Source organism: Haemaphysalis longicornis, unplaced genomic scaffold (assembly GCF_048455015.1).
Source record: "Haemaphysalis longicornis isolate Haplotype H1 unplaced genomic scaffold, Haemaphysalis longicornis Haplotype H1 scaffold_5, whole genome shotgun sequence".
NCBI classification, from domain to species: Eukaryota; Metazoa; Arthropoda; class Arachnida; order Ixodida; family Ixodidae; genus Haemaphysalis; species Haemaphysalis longicornis.
The window spans coordinates 9,489,223-9,515,881 of record NW_027526385.1 but is presented as its reverse complement, the minus strand read 5'-3'; the positions used below and the strand labels follow the sequence as shown (position 1 = coordinate 9,515,881).

The 26,659-nt window shown below is 46.9% G+C and overlaps 1 long non-coding RNA gene across 1 annotated transcript in view; it reads left to right on the top strand.

The window, feature by feature from the left end:
• Positions 1 to 19,076, top strand: part of LOC144139037 (uncharacterized) — a 41,790-nt gene extending 22,714 nt beyond the window's left edge. Inside the window, exons 3-4 of the long non-coding RNA XR_013316025.1 lie at positions 281 to 434; positions 18,981 to 19,076. This is a non-coding gene — a long non-coding RNA (uncharacterized LOC144139037). The remainder of the gene's footprint in view (positions 1 to 280; positions 435 to 18,980) is intronic.
• The last annotated feature ends 7,583 nt before the right edge of the window (positions 19,077 to 26,659 follow it).

Here is a 26,659-nt window from a genome sequence, read left to right as displayed (position 1 = left end):
TTTGTTTTGCCCACCGTTTTTTATGTTTCCCTTTTTTCCCCCTCTCTTCATGCTGGCCACACGTGTTTATAAGCGCTGGGACAGCAATAAACTATTGTTGAAAGTTATCGCTTGTCCCGTGCACTCCTCGTCCTGTGTTTTTATTTAGCGCTTGTTTTCTGTCTGAGGATGAACCAACGCGCCCAAACCTTTTCCCTTCCGGTTGGGAAGCAGTGCTACCTGCAGTGTTTGCCAATACATAAAGAGATTGTGAAATTGATACCTTTATTTCCCCTTTCAGTATAATGACTCAGGTTATACAAGACTTCGCGGATCGCACCCAAATACAGCGCTGGGCTGAAGGCGTGTTTAACCAAAAGGTCTACCACTGGGGATTCCTCAATAGGCACCCGAAAACACTGGGACTAATTGAAAGAGTCCTGAAGGTTCTCAGGGTAAGATTGTTTTTGGTTGCAGAATATTTCTCGTTGCGAAGAGGATGAATGTTTTTCCGGAAATTGATGGTACCTTTACAGTTCCCTAAACAGGCTCTGTAGGTGTCATCGTTTCATTCTTAGCAGCAGACATAATGTTATGCATCCAACAAGTACTCTTGCATCACTGTCGCACGATGATCAGGGTGGTGCTTTCACCCTTCCTTTCTTTGTTCCTTTCCCATAGAACCTCTGAGGCACTGCCCGAGGCCTCTACAGCGGCATTTGACACCCATCTGCCTCTTGTAGCCGCTGAAAAGCGTCCTAAAGTGCACTTTTAATCACGTGGACATATGCGCAAAAAATTAGGGGAGGCCCACCAGCCGCAAGCAATCTGGGGGAAGAGCGAATGAATGAGTTTAGTTTGAACACGAGAGTGTTTTATGGCCGGGCACACGAAGATCTCACTCACGTCACATCCTTCACGTAAGTGACTAAGCCAGAAAAAATGCCATTGACGCTGCGGCGCCCGGACTCAAGCCCATGCCCTCTCGAGACCTCTCACCGCAACGGGAGATACGTGACGCTCTACCGACTGCGCTATGAGCAGCGACGGGAGCAGCTTGATGACCTTCCCTATGACTCGCCGTATGACCTTCCCTATGACTCATGACCTTCCCCATGACTCATTAAGATGATGCTTCCGCCAAGGAGAGGCAAAGCGAAGTGACGCATCATGACTCTAATGAGCGCCGAAAGTTGGCGTCTCGACGCCAGTGTCTTCGTGTACGGGGGACGCGCATGAAATGAGGCAATGCTGCACTGTGGCATTGTTCCCATGACCGTTTTTTCGAGCTGCCGTTTCTGTGCATGTCATGTTTTTTTAAAGATGGTAGTCTTTCTTGGGTTACTTAAACCCCGGAATTTTCGTCCGTCTCAATGCCTGTCTGTCTGTCTGTCTGTGACTCGATTCCAGCCGCCCGGTCAAAGTGAAACTAAGTCTGCGCAATAGCCTTATATACTCACATTGAAAATGTATATGTTCATACTCATATATCATAAGTATATACTTGTCAACATTGTTGAAGAAGAAGACATTGCGCAACTATAAGACAGAAAATAATACACAAGAGATATTTACAGTGTTGCTTTACAAAAAAATTAATAGATGCTTGATATTTACGAAATGAATAAATCTACTGCAGAAAAAAATTCAGACTGTCGCCTGCTGTCGCCCGCGCCACTATAGCTCCTGGCGGCATTTTCAGAATTCAAGCGGCTACAGTTACGAAAGGTTCCACTACATAGGTTCCACATTCTGCTCGGAACGCATGTGGACTACGGCTACGCGGTTCTATAAATGTTGAAGTAGGGCACCTCGATTCACGCGTGTTTCCGCCGTTAAGAAGCGCTGGCATGGAGGCACCCGCCTAGAGCAGTGGAGCGCGGTACATTCAAACTGCTTTTAGCAAACGTTTAGCGTGTTTACCTTGAGAGGAGCGCGACGCAAGAACGACATTAGAGGTGAGCGGAAAGGCGAAGGGAGGCCTTTACGTTGCAAATGTCGAGAAACACTATCGTCGTCTGTCGACATTTCCGAAGAAGGAGCAGATATGCGGCATTTATTTCGTCCCGGAATAAACCGGTTACTTTTTTTGTTTGTTGCACGTCGGCGTGACTTCGCTTAGCATGCTCAGGCTCGCGACCCCTTCTCACATGGAGGAGGTTCCTTAAACATTCAACTGCTCCTGTGAAGGCACCTTTCACTTTCGTGTTTTACCGATTCCTATGACAGAGCGATCAACCACAATTTTGTTCTAGCTTGTGTGGCACATCACTGGCATCTCCGTCGTAGCAATTTCGGGGAAAGAACCGCTGGAAGCAAAAACAGTCTAGAAGCAGCGTGAACGGCACTGCTTCTGAGTATGAATATAGCCAAGAAATATAGGAGTCAAAGGGAATATCTTTCTAGGTTGATCGGGTTTTTGGAGACGAAGAAATACCTTTAAAGGCAGGCGAGATCAGCTAAGCTAGCCGCCCGGCGCTGGACAAGGGGGGGGCGCAGGTGATATTAAAATGCGTCGCACAAAGACAAATATATTCTGAAGAGTTTCTTCCCTCAAACCAACAGCTAACCAGAAAAACCTCGTCGACACAAGGAATGAACCTATAGGCTCCAAGCATTCTTCAAGAGTCACAAATGAATTATTCATAAGGAGGATTCAAGTCTCTTCTTCCGGCGCTATAGAGTCTTTAGCATGCTTTTCATCAAAAAGTGCACGAACTACAGAAAAACAAGGATGGAATATCTGACTTCTTTCCGTTCGCTTAAAAATATCATCATAAGCACAATGCGACGACATAAATTCTAAATTTCTTCAGAGCACTATATCTCCGCAGTACGTCATTTACGCAGATACCACAATTTTATTTTCCAGCTCTAATTACCAAACCCAACACAAAACATTGTTGGAGATGCGCGATTAGAACGTGGTGAATTCCTAACACTAAAAATCCAAGTGGTTTTCTGTGCGCCTAGGTGGTCAATCACATTCTCAAACGCAGATATCAGTCGTGGCAGTGAAACTATAGAAGTGCTAGATCCTGTAAAAACACTTCGTGTACTATTCAATACAAATATGTCTTGGAATGACCATGTAAACAATACAGTTACGCGCATATAAAAAATTGTTGGAATACTAGTTTAAGTATTTTTTCCATATGCTGTTAAAATATATATCTATAAATAATTATGTCTCAACTTAGTATCGTTTTGTTGTGCGGGGAAACAGAACCAAAAGAAACATAATGGAACGCGCGAGCTAAAAAAAAGGAATACGGCATGTAGCTGGCGTAGAGCATAATGCATATAAAAGACACCTATTCACAAAACTCACTTTGATTTAGGTTCACAACATTTATAACTTCAACCTAGCAAAAAAGCACAAATATTACATCATCATGACACTTTAATAACATCATTTGTGAGCCGGACAGCAAAAGCACCCAAATACCCAACCCGTTCACAAGAGACATGTACTGCACAATTTTTGCGTCCTACCTTCAGAAACCAAATAATTTGACAAAATATTTTCACGGCCAATACAAGAACTAGGAATTCGCGCTCGGTGACCTACTAGTTCCGCTCGGAAGGTGAGAAAAGTCGCCTTTCATACGCTATTACTGGTTCGAGACCGGCGTGATTCTCATCCAGTACAGCACCTATGCCGTGGCCACTCGTCCGTGTGAACTTCGGTCGTAGCGGAAGCGTCAAAGTGTGCCAGAATAGGCGGATTAGTGCGATTGTTGACGTTAGTCGAAAAAGCGGAAACTTGCTCAGGGACCCAGGAAAACGGGTTATCGTGCTTAAGCAAATCTGTGAGGGGCCTTGTAATTTCAGCGAAGTTTTTGATGAAGCGGCGAAAGTAGGAGCTGAGCCCCACAAAGCTTCCAACGTCTTTCATCCATCGAGGAACAGGGAAATTTTTACGGCCCGTATTTTTCTCGGTCAGGTTAGACTCCGGTACCGTCAACAATGTGCCTAAGGATCTTTATTTGACAGCAACCGCACTGGCACTTTGACGAATTTAGATGAAGTCGAGCTCTACGAAAAACAGCCAGGATGTCGGATAGGCGATGCAAGTGTGTCTTAACCGTAAGAGAAAAGACGATACCGTAATCCAGATAGCATAAGCATGTCATCCATTCACATCCATGAAGAAGAGAGTTCATCATCCTTTCGAATGTGGCTGGTGCATTGCAGAGACCAAACGGCCTCAGCTTAAATTGGTACAGTCCATTTGGTGTTACAAAAGAGGTGTTTTTGCGGTCCGTGGCTTCGACTGCAATTTGCCAGTACCCTGATCTCAGGTCAATGGACGAGAAATACGACGCCCAGTACAAGCAATCGAGGGCGTCATCAATTCGAGGAAGTGAATAAACGTCCTTTTGGTTATTTTGTTTAAACGTCTGCAATCAACACAAAATCGCCATTCGCCGTCTTTCTTTTTGACCAGCACGACTGTTGACGCCCATAAACTAGAAGAGCGCTCAATAACAACTTTCCGCAACATCTTCTCTACTTCCTGCTGAATGCCGGTACGTTCGGCGTGGGAGACACGATATGTACGTCGGCGGATAGGGATCGCATCACCAGTGTTTATGCGATGTGCCACATGGGAAGTCTGCCCCAAGGGACGGTTGCCCAAGTCGAAAATGTCCTGATATGACGCTAGAAGATAACGGAGCTGATGGGCTTCCCGAGGTTAAAGGTCTGACGCTATCACATCTATAAAAACACTGGTAGTTTGTGAAGTGTCCGTTTGGCTGTCCGTAGAGGATTCAGAGGCGTCAGATGTCACCACGGAATCTTAGCATTCAGCCAATAGGATCAGTGTAGCAGCGAAAATCCACGGGGAAGGACTTGGGAAGAGAAACCGAAGTTCAAAAATGGGAGACCTATTTCGTTCTTCGCGACAGTCACGACTGTATAAGGAAGGGTCACTTTGCGTTCAAGGAGTATATCGGTGACGGGCGAGACAAGGTAGTCGTCATCTGCGACTGGCAGGCAAGACGATAAAGGCACGTAGGTCATGGCCTAGGGAGCTAATAGAGCATGTTTGGCGCCCCAAAGCCGTTAAGTGGGGGTAATGTCATCAAGGGGTGTTGTTGGCAGCTGAAAGTATAAAACCCCGGCGGCGCTGTCAATGAGGGCGGCGTGGTCTGTCAGAAAGTCCAGTCCGAATATTATGTCGTAAGGGCATGTGTCCAAGACGGTGAACAAGGCAGGGATGTAATGTCCGGCAACTACGACTCGGGTGGTACACATTACGGTTACGGTGGTCGTTCCTCCATCGGCGACTCGCACGGTACAGCATATCGCGGGCGTCATAACTTTCCGAAGACTGCGGCGAAGGTTCGAACTCATAACGGAAATATTTGCACCTGTGTCGACTAAAGCGCTAACACGAACCCGGTCAACGTGAATATCCATTAAATTGGGTCTTGGAATCGAAGACAACACAGGATTTATACGCCGGGTCGTTAATGCAGCATCACCCCCGGGAGCAGCACAGACTAGTTTTCTGAGAGGGAGGTTGCGAAAATGGGTGGCAAACGCGACTGGCGACGATGAGGTGACGGCGAGCGGCTAGAGCAGTTGCGTCGTGTGTTGTCGGTTGCGAAGGGCAGCTGAGGACGTGGAGGAAAACGTTGAGGGTAGTCGTCGGAGTAGCTGTTCTGGGGAAACCGTTGACGGGAAATGGCGACCAGCTGCTGCGGCAATAATGGGAGACGTGACCAACGCAATGGCGGTTGAAAATGATGGGGCGGTCGTCCGCTGTTCTCCATTCACCAGGGCTGCGCCGTCGGTAGCGCGGTGGAACATCGTAGTGCCGCGGGACATCAGTACGGGGGGAAGGGATACGGAAGCCGTCTCAGGGAACCTGGTGTCCCAAGGCACAAACCGAGGGAAGGCCCAGGTACGTCACCTATTGTTTAAGGACGGCATGGATGAGGGAAATCGCGGGACCGTTCCGGTCGTGAGCGCCGTGCGGAGCGACTGGAGCCATAGCCTCGATCTTACGGTGTACTATTTTCGTGGGGCTCTCAGTCTGAGCCTCCGTGTAAGGCGTCAGCGTTGTGCGTGGTGGTAGCGACACATCTTGACACGACGACGTTGCCGCCGTGTGAGGCAGCGACTAAACTGGTGGGCAATGCGGCGGCATTTCGCCCCCTCAAAGAGTCGGCATTCGTTAAGAATGGCGTCTACGGTAGCGACATCCTTACACATCAGCAGATGGACGGCGTCATCTGCAATTCCCTTAAGTGCGTGGCCTACCTTGTCGGCTTCCGAAATTTCGGGATCAAGCTTTGAGCGGAGGGTCAAAACCGTGCATATGCGTCATATACGATTCAGTGGAGGACTGGGCGCGCGAAGCGAGCTGTTTATGTGCCGCGAGCTGGCGACCCACAGGTCTGCCAAATATTGCCACATCTTTTCTTTGCAAACATCCCAGGTGGTCAGCGTGTGTTCACTGGTATCATACCAGGATTTGGCTGTGTTTTTTAGAAGGTAAGGTACGTTAGCCAGCATGATTGTGCAATCCGACCTTTTATGGGTGCTGACACGTTCGAACATGCGTATCCATTCTTCCCTGTCGGTGTCGACCTCCCCGGTGAAAAAGCCTGGGTCACGGGGATGATATACGATGATGAGGGGCGCAACGGGTGCGGCTTCGTTGGCAGGAGGAATCCTGCGTCGACGAATGTATCGCCCACTCCGAAGATTTGTGGTGTGGTGTTGCTGCGCTGTTGACAGGCACAGGGACGGGTACCACAACCCTCACCAAAAAGATGTTACGAGGCAGATTCGGACTATTCACACACTGTGCCTAAAAGCAATATATTCTCAAAGAATCAGTCTGAGACGTATAGTCCAAAGCCGAGGATAACAGCGCAGCTCGAGCCAGTCTGCCTCAGGGCGACCTCTTCGTCTTCGCTTAGGCTTGCCTTGCGCGACCCAGTGATGCGGCACGTCCCTATATATGAAGTGTACAATGGATTAACCAGCATGTGACCCAGTGCATTGCTATGTGAAAATTCAAGAGGGCCATGACAATAATAAAGATATCGAGAAATGGGCAGCTGAGTTACGCAGTAGCGTAGAGCAAGCAACTAAAGACATACCGTGAGAGGCAAACCTCGGTCAGGCCGATGCTAGCCTACTACACATGCGGGAAGCCAAGCGAAGCTTACAAAGGTGACTGTGAAGACAGAAGTTAAACCATTATTTACGCCGACGTCCTGCAGTCCTGAACCGGGAGATAGATGACTATTCAACCAAACTTACGAGGTGAATTGGTACAGCACATGCGACAGCATGGAACCCCAGGTTGGCCTTGAGAAAACATAGAGCATTCTTGTATGCCTAATTGACCCGAAAAATAGCAAAACCACTGAAAAGCACCACCTGAGAATTTTACTGGGCCGATTCAAAGGGTCCTACGAGGACCTAATTAAAGTAATTTGTGAAAGATATAAAGGGACGAACCCAAAAGAAGAGCCTAAATAATACACGGGCAAGATGAATGAACACGGTGGGTGAAGTACGTGGTGGCATTCAGGACCTCCGGACAAGATCTTCCCCGGGACCAGACGGCATCACGCAAAGATGCTGCGAAACCTGGACGGCAGCTCTGTCGAGGCCTTGGCCCGGTACATGAAGGCGTGTTGGGAACGAAGTAAAACCCCAGGGCAGTGGAAAACCACCAAGGTGGTGATGATCCCGCTAACCGGTAAACAGTTGCATATAGATAATCTAAGAACAATATCACTTACGTCATGCATACGTAAGCTTATGAAACATGTTATCCTGAAAAGTCTTCGTAAATACCCAGAAGAGGAAGGACTCTTTACGGTAACGATAAGTTTTCGCCCAAAATTGTCAATGAAAGGCATAATGCTCAGGCTTAAACACAATTATATGGACGGAGACAACTATTCTCCTTTAGAAACCGAGGCATTCGACAACGAAAATCACACGGCGATCTTAAAAAAAGCTAGGAATTGGCTGCAGAACGTACAATTACATAAAAAACTTTCTCTTGGTTCGAACGGCTACACTTGCCATAGGGGCTGGAATCGGCCACATTGTAGCTCGGAAGCACGTGGACGACTCACGGATCGGTCCTCTCGCCCTCAATTTTTAGTGTGGCCATGATGGGACTTCCCAAAATCCTAGACGACATAGAGAGACTACATCACAGCCTGTATGCTGATGATATCACGCTCTGGGTGGCGGGGGATAGCGACGGGATGTACAGGACACCCCACAATGCAGAATCGAGGCTTCGGAATGGTGCGTAAGACCGAGAGGCTTGAGTTCCTTCCCGCAAAAATCAGAGCTGTTAATATACCGTTCCACCAGCCGCGGAGCAAAACCGACTTGACCTACACCAACAATCAACTTTTTGCAGGTGGTACGCCATATATCCCGACAGTTCAGGGCATCTGAGTTCTGCACCTCAGAATTCAGGCCAACGGGCACAACATAGAAATTATATGCGCTCGGAAAAAAAAACTTTCACCTAACAATTCGGCTGATCTCGCGCATCTCAAACGGGCACCACGGAATGACAGAGGATAACCTAATAAGATTGGTATAGGCTTTTGTTTTAGGCAGGATTACATACGTTACTCCTTACCTGAACCTAAAACGGGATGAAGAGAACAAAATAGGCGAAATGATAAGGAGAGTGCACAAACAAGCTCTTGGTATACCTATAACATCATCAAATGAACGATTTCAAGCGCTCGGCCTCTATACCACCCTCAGTGATCTTATAGAAGCCCACTACACAGTACAAAAGGAACGCCGTCGTAAGAGCCAGGCAGAGAGAAAAATTCTACATTCTCTTAAAATAAATTACAGACGTGGGCAAGGCACGAACGCCTCGATACCAGCAGAGATACGGACTCACGTACATATCCCGCCACCTCCCCTAAACATGCATCCAGTACATAAAGAGGAGCCACGACAGGCCAGAGCCAGGGCTCGGCAAGAAGGATTCTCAAAATCCGAGGACGTGATGTAGGTGGATGCCGAAGATATCACCGCGACACCATGGCCTTTAAAGCTTTGTTGAGCCGAGTAAAGAAAAGAGGACGAGGGGTACAGGGGAGATCCCTCGTCCTGTGTTTTCTTTACTGCGTTCAACAAAGTTATAATAGATTAATTACTCGCTCGTACCCACACGTTGCTAATCTACAGCCTTAGCGGTAGTGAATCAGCAGGGAAATTTCATCAACTCTGTCTCGCTCCGGTCGGCGGATCCGGAGGTTGGTGAGGAGGTGGCCGTTGCCCTGCAATGGTCGCGGCCCCGTGTACCAAAGTTAGAGTAAGCGACTCCAAGTCGGCCATTCTAAACTATGCGAGGCGATGCATCTCACCCAGGCGTTCCAATTTTTACAGTCTGGCTTGACGATGGCGCGAGACGGCAAAACACAACTGGTATGGGCACCGACCGACTCTGACCTGGCCGGGAACGCACACGCTCACTCGATGCGACGGCCAGGCAGGGACAGACTCGTGTTGTACAAAAATGTAGTCAACCACTGTAGGCTACAAAGGGTAATACCAAGCCCCAGACAAGACACTGGACTAATGGCAGTCAGTAACGTGGCGACGGCTGCAGACCTATTGTTTTCCTCAGTCCAGTTGCTTACAGCCGATGCTACCCAGGGCTCTATACAGATAAATTCAAGGCGTGCGATGACAGGGCTGACCGACATAAAATGATATGGTCCTGCCCTCTCCGGTGAAATGACCCGCAAAGCAGTAAGAAAGCACAGCCATCACTCAACATAGGTTCAAAGGAGCAGTGGGAGACCGCGCTACTCAGCTCCGACCCGGGTGTCAAGACCCAGCTCGCCCAGATGGATACGACCGCCGCCAGGGACCAAGGGATCCTGACCGACAGCTAAGCGACAAATCTGGCAAATAAAAGTTGTTCAATCAATCCATTTCATAACAGACAACGTTATCGTCACCGTTATGGTTCCTATTCCTTTCCAACTCCACTCCGTGTTTTCCATCAGGATTGTCTACCCTTGACTTCAGCTTCACCATCTTCCGCCTCTTCCATTGGGCACATTTAACTAAAAATCCGCTCGGTAATCACAACCAACTTTATTCATATTGCTCGTGTGCCGAGGGCACAGCCTGGCTCGACGCGTTGGATAGAAACCATCGTTTTACGATTTCACCTGTCACTCTGCCCTTGAACGCGGTTCTCTGCCCTCTACTAGCTCGCAACTGCTCACAGAGTCAAATCTTTCTCATGAGCTACCCTTCTCGTGTTCACTCCGGGCCTCCTTATTGCCTACTCTCATCTTGGCCCTTCGTCTATGCCGCTTTCTGGCTTTCTCTTATCCGGGCAATTTTTCCTGTTAGTCTCACTTTGTCAGTATGGCTACGCTCCCGCACACTAACCAGTCTATGCCTCACGCAGTCTCCTTCTCTTTACTTCGAAGTCTCACATGGTATGCATGCTCTTTCTCGCTGATGTCCGTGCGAGGTTGCTTACTGGGGGATCGGGCCACCTTCTCGTCTGCGCCCACTTTCTCCTTTGCGGCACCCCTGTTTAACTGCTTTCCTCGCTTGGTTTGGTCGACTGCCAAGCATGTGGTCTCTACGTGCTGTCTTAGTTTGTCACAAAGCTTTTTAAGTGGCTGTGCACTTTTGCCTCCTGTTGTAGCCTCCATTTCCGTAGTGTCCACCTTAAGTTCTTCGACACTTGCTCTGGCTTTGTCAGTGAAAAGGATACTCTCCTTACGCACAGGAATTTTTCAGGGACCACCATTAAGGCCTTCTGGCCCGATGCTCGTACCGGCGCCGGGTATAGCACCCACCCTAGTCTCATTTTTAATATTTCGGAGATCGTACAACCAAGTCACTATAGCTATTAGGCGGCAGCAAGCCGTCCTCGCCTGGTGTCATCATCTATAACCTCCTGACCTGCGGTTGTACACACCTGCCCGTTCATGGCGTCGCTCTACGAACGTGCACTTCTCCTCAGCGAGCTGTCCAAAGCAATAGCTTATTTCTTTTGTGCCTTTTTATTCGCGGCCTCATCGTAATCTGCGACCTGCGTTCTTTCTATCTCACGTGACTCATCGCGGTCGATGGTCCGCGTGCCATCGTTTTCACGTGCTGCGCATTTACCGTTCGCTTTGTGTCTTTACTCGAGGCACCGCGTTAATTCTGCATTTTGTGGCAACAACTGTTCTAGCTGGGCATCCAACCTCTCGTGCACATTGAGCCTCTCTCCATCGAACAACTAAACAAAATGCTCTGTTCAAACCTCGCGTTTTAACCAACGTCAACAAGCTTCCCAAATCCATTTTCGGAGCTGGTAAAACACGTGACTGGACCCCATGGGAATATCTGTATAGGGATAAATCAATACTGCCAGGCTCGCCAGTTATTTTTACATCACGCGTTGGGATGCTGAGGTTGTCTTAACCAGCTCCGAGAGGTGGATGCAGGAAAGCCGTTGACGGGTTTAACAAAAGACACATTTAATGCACACTTGGAAAACACTGAAGTAAAATACCAAAGAAATTATTTGTACACAACTGATAAACAATCAAGCCCCTAACTAAAAATCAAAGATATACAATTAAAATCGAAACTCAAAAGCCTCTACTATAAAGTTTCTGTACACTCGAATCCAAGGACCCCTGTCCACATATTACCAATTATTCATCTTGTCTTAAATACTCTCCTTACAACAACTAGTCCCAAGCTGTGTCCTATACTACGCGTCCGTACTGGACTGGCCTACCCCGGTCATCGGCCCTGGACGTGTCCACCTTTGCGTGGCCGCGACTCGGTGGTAGCCGTCGGCTTCTGTCGTTGATGCCGGCGTTCGATGCACCCGGTCGTTCCTTGGACGACGTGGGCTCCGCGCGTCGCGACATGTTTCTTCGGTGGGTATCGTCTGGTAGCCGCTCTTGGTGGAGGTCCCAAGTAGGTCTCTGCACGAACGTATCCTTTCGGGGCCATCGAAGTGAAGGTCGATGGAGCGTGGACTTTGGCCCCAGGTGAACGACCACCGCTGCTGGGGACACAAAGACACAGGTTTGTCGTGCGCCTACGATGCCGCAGCCGACGTAAAGTCGGCCGGCTCCCACCCAGGCTTGGTAGGCATAGCCGGTGGTCTGGCCGCATCCCCCTGGCTGGGTCCTAGAAGCTCACGTGCTTTTTCAACCTCCTCGTTTCTTGCCTCTTCCCTGCTGCTTTTAACCCCTTGGCGCTTGATCGCGGCACACTCTGATTGGCTCCTTGCCTTTGAATGTCTATATATGGTCATCGCGCCAATTGTCTCCTGTGCGGCATTTTCTGATTGGCATACCAGTGCGCTGCTATACTTGACGATGATGCCTTGGTGTTTAGAAGCGGCGTTCGTTAATTGGTGCGTTCCTGGCGAACACTTCACATGGCCGTTTCTTTGTTCTTTTTTCCCTATTCTGAGGGTTTTGATGCATCCCCTGTCCGGGGTTGCTTTCGACACATGACCCCAATTAGCTTAAAAGTTCGAACTGCTAGTGTCGATATTATATCAAGTGACAGTAGGACGGAGGCGAAGAACCATGGTAGATGATGAGATAGATTTAATTGTTTTCCTCCTCCTGGCTCGAGCACGGTTGTGCCACACTACGTGCCTGATCTGCTTCGTAGGTAAGATACGATTGCGATGAAGAGGAACAATTCGATGACAGTGATGAGAAAGGCCACGCTTGACAGAAAACGGTGAGGTGCTTGTCGCCACGGTTGGCGATGATGTTATCTATGATTCGTACCCACTCAAAAGAAATGGCTTGAATGCAGTGAAAGAGTGTCATAGGTACAAAGAACCACATTGGATGAGAACTACATCGGACTTCGCTTGATGCGCTGGTCACGCCCTGGGGACAAGAGGCGGGAGAGGTGGTCAACTGCTGGCTCAGCCACACACAGCCCGTGTGGCCTCGATGATCGCGTCCAGCCCATGATGGTGAAGGTTGGGTGAGAATGTAAATGATCCCGGAAACTCCTCATAAAGATATGTGATGGGAAAATTCAGGTAGCAGGAACTATCGTGTTGATGAGATGGATTTGATGGGTGACGGCCGTGTTTGCACGAGCATGGTTGTGTCATATATGTTATTATTATTCCTCGGAGATGTCAGTGTGTCAGCGTACCATAGTCTGCTTTTTTCTTCTCGTGGTACTGCGAGGAATACACCGCAGTGTAAAAATTATCCCATAAGGGTAGTTTACAGTGCGTGAATAGCAGTATATTACGCGCCGCACCAGCAGTTTCCCATTACGTGAAAATTTTAAAAATCGCGAAAGCAGGCGTAGGCGTTCCATCAGTTTTGCCTAGTTGAAATTTGGAATGGAGAATGGTCCGAGTGGAGTGCCCTTTCTTCTTTAAACAATTATCACGCTCGAGTTACCCTAATGTTGTCTCTAGCGTTTTGTGTACACATATAATAAATTATGCATCGCAGTTTATATGGAAGCCACCATGCTAATTCGTACAAGATTTATCTGGACGAGGTGCCTGGTGTCATTAAAGTTTGACCCGCAGGGAATTCCAGTAATTTCTTGTCGTCTTTACCCGACCGCACCACCACGTATCTCCTCCACTAGTCAGAGTGACTCGTGTTTATAAATGGTAGCAATAATTACAAAGCATCAACTGTGATCATTACTCTATTCAGAAGGAGGTCTGAGCCGCTACAGTCTGGCCGCTTAATAACTCCCGTTGCGAGCAGTCTGTCTTGGTTAATAACCAACGGGTCAAACCCGTTTCTTCAGTAGGCGGTCGTGGATCGGTCAGCCGGTCCAAAATCAGGACCGCATAAGAATTATAGCGTCACGAGTTGCAGCAAAAATAACACTGTATTCTTAAAAACCGGAAAACACGCCAAGAGAAATACGAATCCGAGACCATTCAAACCAGGAACCAAATCAACAAGAAGCTCAAAGCTAGCCGTGTCTGATACAGAGGGCGATGGTTTCAGCAGTCGTATTTGGCAATTCCGATTCGGTATAAAAACGTTAGTGCCCATTGCCTTGCTTCCAGGCAATGGGCACGAAGAACTCTCGCCATTCCACTCTGTGAATGTGGTTCAAAAACAAAGCAAAGGGGCCTCCACAACGATTACACATCCAACGCCACTTAAATTCACTCACGTCGCTCTACAAATAGCGAAACCAGAGATAGGATGAAATGCACTTAACCACTCCCTTTACTACTTCAAAAAGACGTTCTCGGTAAGGTTAAATCAATACATGATGCATGAATGGCGGTTGGTTGAGATGTATTGCTGTAGCACATGAGTGGAAACTCATTTTATACGATTAAATTAAGCTCAAACACGGTGTTAAACGATCTCACTTCTCCGTCTCAGCCGCAACGGACGAAGGCTACGAGGTCGGCGGCAGAGACAGAGTAGGTGGAGGAGCATGAGGAGCTGCTCCTCTGATTGTTACGGGTGGCAGGGCCCCATTAGGCAGTTTTGTTTGCCTTTTGCCATGCCATCCAAGGCAGCTTTGAATTGTCTAAAATAAATGGATACAACAACAACAACAAAAAATGCTTGTATTCACATTTCTAAACGGCCCAGAGGGCGGCCCAGGGGAGTGGTTCCTTCACTGGAGCCTATATGAAGTCCGCGCTGCCTGTGCTCTGCCCACCAACTGAAGCTGCGTAGGCAGAGAGGGGCTGGACAGCAACATCTCCCATTGCTCTTGTTATGTAGTTGACGGCAATAGAGGAGGCTATTCATGGCTAAAGTCGCCCACCCCCATTATGTGAGGGGTGTTCCTTCTTCTGAGCAAAAGTTACATTCACCGTCGTAGCGATTCGGATGCATTAACCGAGGACGCGTCAGATGTGCGAAGGAGCCGGATTGTAGGAGCCGTAGGGTAGTTTGTTGTTCTCTGGAAAGGTCATAGTAAGGCGAGATGGGGTCTGTTTCTGGAAGCGATAGTGGTGAGTTCGGTCCTTGAACGAGACAACCGGGTGACTATCCTCGTGCAGCTCTATAGCACGGAGGGTAAAAGCACAGGCTTGTTGGTGGGCGTATTCGTTGCCCTCCATGGAAGCAGTTGAGGTTATTGGAACCGTTTTGGAAGTGGTTTTTTAGCTCACGCAGTGCAGGTTGGGATACCCAACCCGGCTGGTAATTCCGGTAGGCTTATTAGGAATCGTTGACTACCTTCCGAATGCCTGGTTGAGTTAGAGCCAAGGCGATGGCTGCCTCTCGTGCTGCCGTCATGTCTTTGGTCTTGAGTGAGGCACATGCAAGGATGTTGGATCTGGAGGAAGCCACGATGATGGCGTACTTCTGCCCTTGTCTTTGGTCTTGAGTGAGGCACATGCAAGGATGTTAGATCTGGAGGAAGCCACGATGATGGCGTACTTCTGCCCTTGTTGTTGGGAGGCGTCTGTGTAGATAACTCCATGATACCTACCGAGGGTGGTGTTGAGCGCTTGAGCCGGTGCTTGTCGATGACCCTCGTCGTGTGAGGGGTTCATATTTCTAAGCAAAGGGAGCATCCTTAGTTCTGGTCACCAAGAGTCCGAGAGTGCATCAAGCGGAGTGACATTCTGTGCGGTCCAGCCAATACGGTGAAGGATGCGGCGACCCGCCGCAGTTCTGCGCATTCGCTACTTGTGGTTAGAAAGATGGCGCTCTACCAACTCTTCAACCGTGTTGTGGAAACCCCTGCTAGCATCCTCTCTGTGGACGCCTCATGGGAAGGCCAACGGCCTGGTAAACCGCTTTTCTAATCATTATTTAAAGCATCTTTATGTCCTCTTTGCCGGCACGAAGACCGAGGGTTGACGTGCACGAGTCTCGAGAGGACAAAAGGTTAAATTAATCGAAAGGTATGGGATTCCTTGAGGACTGGCTTATTGGTGGCAACTCGCCTGATCATGTGCATGATTTGATTGATGCTGTGTTTGGGGCGCTGCAAGGATGCGTCGCTCTTGGTGTTGGTCTGGAGATGTAGGCCTAGGATCTTGATGCTTGGGCTTGTTATGATGGCCTGGCCATCAAGCAATTTCATTGCGTTCCTTGATGTGTCGTTTGGCGTGAGGGCAGACGACAAGGCGCTGTGATTTTTTACGTGAACACTGGAGGCCACAAGCTTTAGCACATTGGCGTACTAGAAGTGATATGCCGTGTGTTGGTGTGAGCTTCATTTATATTTTGGAACTCCTAGCACACGCGGAATGCGCGCACAGGGCCGCTAGGCATGCCGTGGATGGAGCCCACAGTGGCAAGAGGGTCGCGTGACGCTATCACGTGGTATTCAGCAACAATGCAGGAGGTAAACCCGTAGATGTGCTTGCTGAGTGCACCACCTTTCTTCCCCGTCTCCGCGTATGCTCGTAGCTAAATCAGTAAGACAACGGGCTCTCGCCTTCTTACTCTAGTAGTTCCAGGTTCAATTCCTGGCGGTGCCAATAAATTCTTTTATTTGTTCCCGGGAGTTGTCTGTTGACACGAACGGTAGGGAAAGAACCCTTGGGGGTAGAGATAAAAAGCTTTGCTTTAAAACGCCAGACATGAAAACTTAAGCAACACGGTTGTTTGCACTATCAAAATAAAACTCGTCCACCCTCCTAATGGAAATGCCAAGATTGGAAACCGCAGAATTATTGCCCTGCACTAGCTTTATCTTCTCTTTTCTTAGGTTTGCCTATCTCATCGCAGATAAGACACTGACGTCGCCTAGCACACGCCCAATCTCTCAACTAGGGCAACACGTGCACGTCTGAGTGAACGTCATCACTAGACACAGCCACTCCCCGGCGCGCGCCTCCATACCCGACCACCTACGCCTTCATGCGCACTCCCCGCACCTTCCCGTCGACTCCTTGCTTTTTGGCCAGTTTCGCTGACAGTTCTTGGCCTACCACGTTCTGGTGGCCAATTTTCTCCTCGGAGTTTTGAGCGACACCACCCACGAATGAAACTCAAACTTTAAAAGCGCTGCTTTCAAAAAAAAGCTGGTCACAACATGCAAGCTCGTTGCCAAACATTGCGAATAACCAAGTTATACTCTAGAAATTGAATTTTAGCGGAAGAGTTTATTCAAAGAGCTAGGAAAGTGTTCAAAGATGAGCTCAAAGCGACTATATTTATTGCATGCTTCCTTTTGGCCGACCATTAGAGCGAATTACGGTTGATGTATATTACTAAATCAGGGTTTATTCACCAAGTTTACCACTCAACTTTTATAGCAGGGACTGATTTCAGCGGTTATTTGCGAACCCTGCCCTGGAATCGACAAGTAGCACAGATGTAAAAGTCTTTGGGGAATACCTGAATTGCTATTTTGGCATAAAACGAAATCCATGTGACCCGGTGGAGGCCGTTCGAGTGATAACAGCACGGGCATAACATGAGACTGTGAAGCTAACTTCAGTTATGGTTGGAGACTTTGCCAATTTGTTGTATATGTAGGTTTAGGCGTGTTCAGTGCGTAAACCACATGTCTATGCTCGCAGTAACCGTAATACAGCATGTGGTTCGAGCACTTCCCGCCTAAGTGCACGAACGTACGCAACCCCTTCGACATCCAACAGCCGCAGTTACCTGTCACAGCTAGTCCCAAACGAGCGGGTATCGCGTACAATGGCCGAAGAGTCACTATCCCATTCACCTTTTCCCCTCGGCCTTCTTCGTTTTCCTTTGACGGGCGATTTCTCGTCGAATCTCCAACACGCTTCCCACCCATCTCTGGCTCGGGAACGACCACCAGGGACGACGGTGAACAACATCGCTCTATAATGTGTAAATTTGGTGCCCTTCTCACATAACAGCGAATGTACCTCGCACTCTTCAATGAATATGTATACGGTTTAACGCGCCTAAACTGCACAGGGTATCAGGCACGCCGTAATGGAAGGCTTCGGAATAAAGTTGGGCACCTGGAGATCTTTATCCTGCCCTCAAAACTCGAACACACGGTCATTTTCGCTTTTCGCGTGAATGAGAAGAGGCCGCCCCTTTTAGGAATCGTACTCGCACCCTTGGGCTCAGCAGTGAAGTGCCTTGGCCACTGAGCCAACGCAGCGGGTCTCGCACCCTTCGCATTGCTTTCAAACACGCATTTTAATGCAACAACAAATGCCAAAAAGGCCGACTTTAAAATGTATTTTTGATTAAGGACGCATTCTGTGAACGCATTTGTAAAGGAGACATTAGCTCATCTCAGTCTGTAAATGCTATATATTCGTTTCTCCAAAGAAGCATTTCTAGTTCCAGCCGTTGAGGCCGTGGCGGATTACCCCACTATGCTGCTTCGTGTTCATGGCTTGCACACATTGACGAAATAAAACACGATTGGCCGTAGGTTCAATATAAAGGGTGAACGAAGCTGCAGCGCCATCCCAAACGTTGGTATCGACTTCTTGGCGTCGGGAGCGTGGTCGCCGCGTTAGGCGCAACTCCTCCGATTTCTTCTGTGCTCCCGCTGTCCTATCGCGAAATTCTAAATCCACTCTCACTCTCGCTCCCGACCCTGTTTCCTGGCCGTACAATCGCTCTCTTGTTAAAGGCTATAATACATTCTAGACTCTTCCGGTTGCATAAAACGGGAGCCTACGTCTTCTTGAAATCCGAATGCACAAGCGCGAGCACTGCCGCATGCTCTCTTTTGCACCTGGATTTCTACTGCTGGAAGGATCCCGTTTGTGGACATTTGTCGGCTTGGGTACGCCCCTAGGAACACATGTGGTTTACGGATACATCATACTAGGGTCAGAGGCAAATTGCTTTGCTGTAACGAAACAGGTGGGCTTCGGTACATGCCAAACTGACATAATAAGGCGTGAAAGACACTACCCCTCTTTTCCATTGATACGTCACGCCAAAAAGTTTATAATTATAGAGGTCCCAAGCTAGCCCTGCGGCTAGGTGTCCGGGACACTTGTATAAAAAAAAGGGGTGATAACAGAAATTAAACCTTAATAAATGCCCTCATTTCTACAACTGCAGCTGCTGGACATCATCTCTCAAGCAACTGTAAGCAAGACGGAGTCTTCCTACACTTTCCTGGGAATCTATAGCCGGACGTGTGTTGCGGATGCCAACAGAACGAAGTGAGTAAACAAACGTCCTGTTGGGTTGTCTAAAATATTTGAGCTGCCATTGTAAGAAATGGCAGCTCAAACAACAACGACGGCAGACAACTATTGTTGCCATTTTAGAGAACCCATGCGCCAAACTTGCTTTTCTGCCAGAAAATTCCAGTGTGGTAATGCTTTGAGAAATCCTGTATAAAACGTGAACGTTTTAACTCCAACACTGAACACCTATGCCACTAATAATGGTGTTTAGCTTACGCAGTAATGCAGATCTTTATTAGACGTTGGTAATGGCGGAACAACCCTGGCTAATATTTCCCCGCTGGTTCTGACAACCACCGAAGCGTAACGTATTCAGTGAAACATAAAGCGTTCAGGGTGCAACATCGTGGTTAGTCAACCTTACAGGAAGCTCCTTCCCCAGGAAAAGGCTTTTTCCCAAGGAATTTATTTTGAACTTCAGAATACGGACTTTAGTATAACATTGAAAGATTCAAAGATTTTATTTCCTCAGAAGTACGAGCAGGCAGGCTGGGACTAAAGGCTACAAAGCCTGACAGAGACTCCAGCCCCCTTTGGTACAGTACAATCAAGAAGCAAAATCAAATAAGCTGGAAATCGTAATGTGAGATATAAAAATACAAGCAGCATGCAGAGCACTAGACGTTGCAGAACAATATGGGAAAGGTACAGTACAGTACATTACAGTACAAAAAAGTAAAGTAAAACAAAATACAAGTAAACGAACGCAGTGGAACTATCATTGTGTTTTAAAGATAGACACAACTACAAAACCTGCGCATTAAACAAGTCTAGGCAACATCCACAGCTCTAACCATCGAAGCATATATTCTGATGTAAGAGGTATTTTGTCGCCTGAGTTTTAATTACGTTTCTACTGCATTTAAAATCAGTGTTGGCTCGTTGAAACAGAAAAGACTGCCTGCAGTAGTTTGTTCTCAGTTTCGGTGTATGTATTTTGGCACACCGAAAAGAGTATATACTGCTATTGTCGTTATGTTTTCCATGGAGATTTTCTTTGTGTATGAGTTGTAAAAGCTTCATATAATAAATTTGGTCAGACCTAAGCAAACTGTACTGAACAAATAGTGGACCCGTGCACAAGTCAGCATAGTGCCCGTGAAAACTGGCAAAAAGACGAAATCTTTTTTGAAAGACGATCCGCCGTTTGTAATTTGTTTTGTTTGTTGTTCCTCACGCTAATATTCCGTAGCAAAGCCTAGAATAGACAAGAGTGTTATACAGCTGTGTTTTCAGCAAAAGCGGTATTAAACCTCTCAATCTATAGAGGACGCCAATATTTTTTGAAATTTCATTGCGTAAGTTTCCTATATGAGGATGCCAAGATAATTCTTCATGAAACCACTCTCCTAAGAACTTCTGTTCTTTGACTTGGTTGATCATATTGCTCCGATATTCAATATGAATGCCTTGATCTATCTTCTTATTAATTGGTCTAAAAATGATATAGGTAGCATTTGATGCGTTTAGCTGTAAGTTATTTTCGTGGAACCACTTTGACAACATTTCTAAACATCTATTTACTTCATACTGGAGCTCTCTTACACAGCTTCCAGATAAAAATATGTTTGTGTCATCTGCATACATGGTTATCTCGGGTGTACAAGGTATGTTTGAAATATCATTCACATATATTAAGAATAACAACGGTTCCAGCTTTGATCCTTGCGGAACACCCTGTTCTATAACAATAACTCCGATGAAACACCATTATATTCAAGAAATTGCTCCCTCCTACTTATATAGCTCCTTAATAGGTCAGCCGGTACTCCGCGTTTTCCTAATTCTTTTAGATTTCTTAGCAATATTTTGTGATTGATAGAGTCAAATGCCTTTTGTAGGTCTACGAATAACCCCAATGTAAATTTCATTCCCTCTATATATTCTATTATACTGTCCTTAATAATTAGTAGAGCTTCCGGCGTTGACTTGTTTTTTTGAAAGCCGTACTGATGCGGTAAAATGACATTGTGTGAATTGACGAAGCTTGTTAGTTTGTTATGTAGTACATCTTAAAATATTTTTAAAAAGCCATTCAACACAGAGATCGGCCTATAATTGGACAACTGCTCAACGCCACCATCTTTGTGAATTAGCCTAACTCATGCTACTTTCAATTTTTGAGGAAAAACTCCATTAGAGAATTTCAAATTATTAATAAAAGCTAAAACTTGACTAATTTCACAAGCGATGCGTTTAACAGGAAGTGGTGCAATACCATCGATGCCAGATACGACGTTGTTTTTAAGTTTAAAAATAAAAGTTTGCGCCTCGCTCGCGTTTGTCGGACTTAAAAAGATACAGTTTGGAAATTCTGACTGTTCCAGCAGAGCGCTACTTTTATCTTCATCGGCCTCCTAAATGTAAGCCCTTGCTTTTATGAAATGCCTATTTATTCCGATTGCCATTTCAACTGATTCCACCCGTCAACCGTTCAAGCGAGTAACATGCGACTGCGTGCTCTCTTGCGGCCCGTTATCACATTTACTGTTTCCCATATCTTTTTGAATTTTTACGTATATCCTCGAAAAGGCGTTCATAGTATGTGAGCTTGCCACTTTTCAGGTCGTTCTGCGGCTTGTTTCTATATTTTTTTGAGTTCTAGAAGCAGGTTAGGGTCACGGGTTCACACAAAAGAGTGATACATTGAGTTTTTACTTTGATTCGTTTGGGAATTTTTTTATCTATCCAGGGCCTTCGCACCTTTCGGGAATTTCTTTGTTGTGCCACTGGTTGAAACGCTAAGTCGTAGCACGCCAGTATGTACCTAAAATATAGGCTACAAGTTTATTTGACTCGTTTTGAGTGAAAACGTCCTTTCAGTCGAAAACTCTGACAAGGTATTTAAACTCCTCCATTCCGGAAGTGGCTATTCTACGCCAAAAATTTCTTTCAAAACTATTTCCGCTTACCGTAACTTTGCTGTTGGCAAAAAAACACCGGTAGATGATCACTAAGATCAGCGGAAAGCACGCCAGCCTGACTCTTATCAATGCTGATATTAGAAAGAGATATCTAGCAGGGTAGCACTACCAGAAGATACCCTAGTCGGTAGTTCTGCGAGATTTGTGAATGCATGGCTGGCCAGTACGTTTTTTATTTCCAGAGACCACTTATCGACTGAACTCATGCCTATATTGATATCCCCCATAATAATACAATAGTTGTCATTACTGCTACCAAACTGAACAAGGCGTTCAAGAAAAATACAAAAGTTTTGCCGGTCACCATTTAGAGGTCCATAGACCAGAAACGCTGTGACTTCTCCCAAACGAATTGTTAAGCACTGAGCATCGTTATTACTCGTAGAAAAGTCGTCAATGACCGCATACGCTATGGATTCTTTAAGGTAAATTGCAACTCTACCCCCTCCTGGGCCTGTCTGAAAAGGTGTTTCGATCGGTATCCGTTAAAGAATGGAACGGCATCATTTTTAGTCAACCAAGTTTCGGAAAAACACACCAGATCAAGTTCAGGCCTAATTGTTTCAAAGAAGACAATAATGTCATCTAGCTTATTTCTTATGCTCCTGGCATTTATTTGCGAACCGGTAAACGCTTTGGAAAAACAGTCAATGTCATAAGATTTACCGCCTTCCATAAGTGTGGTAACGAGAGGGAATTTGTGAAGTTGCCATCTAATACTTCAGTCGGTACCTTCCCCACCAGAGCACCTCATGCCCCTTTCCAACATATTTCGGGTTTTGTGCGTTTTTCTCCCTGTCCTTTTGCATCGTTCAAATTTCGAAGCTATAGTCACTGCAGCAATAGCACACACATATATGCACAGATGGAAGTTCTTCTATGGCAGCTCGAAAATTCCCTGCTATGAGCCTACTCACACATTGAAGAACATGAGTTCAGACTCCGCCGCGACGCGCCGGAGGTTTTTCGGGAGTCGTGGGAGAAGAAGGCATGGCACGTGTCAATGTCCTCACCGCTGTCGTAGTTGTGCTTCTTGCACACCCAGCAGGAGGGAGGCTTGGTGCAGCCTTCGTAAGCACTTTGATGAACTGCAGTGTTTCTCCAGGTGGCCGTAGACTGAACAATTGCTGCAGCGTGGGAGGAATGTGTTATCAAACGATCGACACTGTGTCCACGAAATATTCAGATAAGTGTTGCCCAGCAATGCATTATATGCTTTTTTCTTGATTTTCAGTATGATTGTTTGCCATGTTTTTGTTTACAAGATGCCTTGACCTTGAAATGCTCCTCCGAGCAGTCAAGATGGTTTTGTCTTAATGAGACGTCGTGGAATGGAATCTGTCTCGATGTCCTCTTCTATAACGACTATATTTATTTCTAGGAGCTTTGCTTTCGGGACTTTTGTCGTGAACTATTTTTTAAAGCTGTCATGGATCTTGATAATTTCGCTAAGTCTGTCTATTCCTGTTTTACAAGTGGAAGAGATGACTACCCCTTCTCTTGACGGCCTGGTATTAACATTCTTAAGGTCTATATCCGCGGGGTCAATGGTCTTCTTGATTTCCTCAATTACCTTTACGGAAAGAAGGTTTGACTGCACTACAAGTGCAGTTATCGTTTTCTGCCTTGTTGCAGGTTCGTCTGGCTCAGACTTTGGGAATTGGTTCTTGTGCCATGGGGTAATGGCATACGCCTTCCTGAGACTCTTGACCTCCCCTTGTGCAACTTTCAGCTCTTGGTTTGTTTCAAGCGCAATCGTCTTTACTTTGGTGTATCCTGTTAGTAGAAACTACAAGTCTTTGCGGGCTTCTTGTTTTTGGCACTTGTATGAAATCGACATCCAGGACTTAAAGAATCTGCGATCGCTCTTCGCTAGCTTGGCCAGAAGAAAATCATCCTTGCCTGGATAAGTTTTGAGAGCTTGTTGGAGGCTAAGAAAATCGTCTTCACAGTCTTCAGTGCTTTTAATGGTTGTCGACTGTTGTACTGGGAAGCCACATTCCGATGCAGAGTCCTCTGTTGAGTTTGTATTTGTGAAGGAAAGTATTCTTTCTTTGTATCCGTGCACTTGTTCCAGTTTTCTGCTTTGTCTGGGAAAGAAGCGCTTCTTTAAAAATCTCTGCAGTGTCCGAATAATGATCTGACTGTGCTTCGCTGATTCTGCCTTCGCTTTTCTTTCTGGAAGTTTTTTCCCTGCTTGATACGCGTTTTGCTTGTATTTTTCTTTCGTTCCTGTCGTCGTTCATCGGGCTCACTTGGCCCAGTACTGATCATTAGCAGGTTCCAAGTTTAGAGCCTAAATTGGCAGTTTCTTTTCGTTGGGAACCTTGGTTTTAACATTGATTTGGCTACTGTTTGTGCTCCCGGAAATTTAAATCATGTTTTTAAGCGTTTTTGGCGATATCGCCTATATTTGGTGAATTCGCTTTTTTTCGTCTGTAATCACTGTTCTGCTGTCCTTATAAAATGACTGCCTACATACGCGGGCGAAGTTATAACGTGGTTTGCACGGTTTTTTTCGTTTGATCTGCAATTACTACGAGCAGGGCCAGACCAGCAGTTGCCTAGGTGTTAGGTGGAACTGTTTCGAGCTACATGGTTAGGTTTTGAGGTTGAGTCACCTACATTCCGTCCACTGTTTTGAAGGTCCACGGGATGACTTTGCATTGAGAGACTGGGGTACTTTAGCAGGTTTCCGCCAGCTGACGAAAAGTGTTGTTTTGAGCGGAAGCGTTTGCTCAATGGAGCTGCCTTGGGTGACAGTGGTCCTCGGTTTACTGAAGATTTTCACGGCTCATGGGCATACAGGCTGTTCTGACTGTTTTAGTGACGCAAACATAGGCGAATAATTGCGGGGTAGAGTCCGTTTTTGTTTAGTTGATGGGTTTGTGCGGGCTTGTGGTCAATGATATTTCACTCGAGTGGCCTCCAGGTGCTGTTGAGACTGGTATGTGATCAATTGTAAAGCACAGGCTTGCGAGAATCACAAAGTAGCACTTTTTCTGGGTGCGCGGACGAGCGCGGGCCAGTGGCTTCGGCTATGGTGGCCGAATACGCACAATGCTCTAGCATCCGCCACAAGGGTATTCGATTTGATCTTCCTTCCTCGTTACGGGATCTGCACCGATGCGCTAGAGAGCAGTGACACCCCTGGGAAAGAAAGTCAACCAGCTTAATTTTCCTGAAAAGATTCCCCTATTTGCCAGTGGCCTTCTGCTGTTTACAATTGTCATTGGAGTCCCTTATGTGTCCGAGTGAAGGGAAGGTTTGTGCCGACACTGCTTACCAAAACACCCGTCTGTGCGTTCTGGTGAAAAAGCTAGCTGTTCCTGCGCTGGCACGGTGGGAATAGTGTGTAAACTCGGTTAAGCGAATACAGAGGTGGAGGCACATGAGGGGAGCTACCTGGTTGCATGTAGGAGTCGTGAAGCTTCTAGAAATGTTTTGAGAGCTCAGCGAGAGTAATAGCGGAAGTGTTTAATCCGCGTACTGGTTTTACAACGTTTTCCAACTGAAATGCGGAGTGGTAACGCTAGGCTAGGCGCTCTGGAGGTCTTTCCACACGTTCCAGATGAAAGGTGTGTGTGTGAACATCGTGCTGGTGTTAAGTTGCGAAGAGAGCAGTGTTCAGTCAGTCGCGAATGAAATGTGAACGCACAAACACCCGTCTGAGGACACAAAAAAAAAATATGTTGCGAGGGGATTCAACACCTGACAGTGCTTGTGAAATAAAGGAGGTGGTACCCACGTTGCCATCGCAGTTAAACATGTGATTATTTTCCTACAGGCTAAACGTACTATCGAATTGTTTTTTACTTTCTTTGCTTGTATTCCACTGGCCGTGGCTGCAGACAATGTGCTGAGGATTCGTGTATCAACTCCAAAAAATCATCATCCACTGCACTCTAGGAAGGTGGGTGATGCGAGACGTTTTCAGCAAATGAGATCGATGTAAAACAATTTATGGCAAAGTTACGAGAAATTTTTAAAGCCGAGTTTTTTTTAGGCTCGGCGAAAGGAAAATTACCAGGTCACGTGTACGCAGAGCACTCGTCCGCCGCAACCTGACAAGCATGCTGGAATAAAAGCCACTGCAAATTAGGTGGAAGCAGGGGGGCCGCGTTGCTGGGTATGTCTCTCGCAAAAGAGGGCGCGCGGCCAGCTGCTGTGTGATGCACTGACAAATAGGCAACGGCAGGCAAAGGCTGTATCCCTGTGGTCCGAGCAGCGGAAACGGGGTTGGCAACGGCAAGCACCGGCCACACAATACTTCTAAATGGGTTCGCAACGCGTCATGCCTCCTTCCGCGGGGGAGGCACCCTAAGAAAAGCGACGCCACATGCAGGAACTGGAACGAACTTCTCGCACAATGGGACGATGCGTCAGCCCGTTGCAGCGTCGCTAGTTGACCATACGTACAGAGTTCATTGGCGCTTCTCTTGAGCTTTGGCATTGGTCACCTACAAGCACGCACCCACATTTGTGTTGAAGCCATCGATCTCGACTATAGTGGTGGTAGTTAGCTCATCTTACGAAAAATCACATTTATATCATTAACGAATAAACTTCAGGTACATCTTTTATTTCAGCTAATAGTGCCTAGTAGCTTCTATTCAAAAATCGT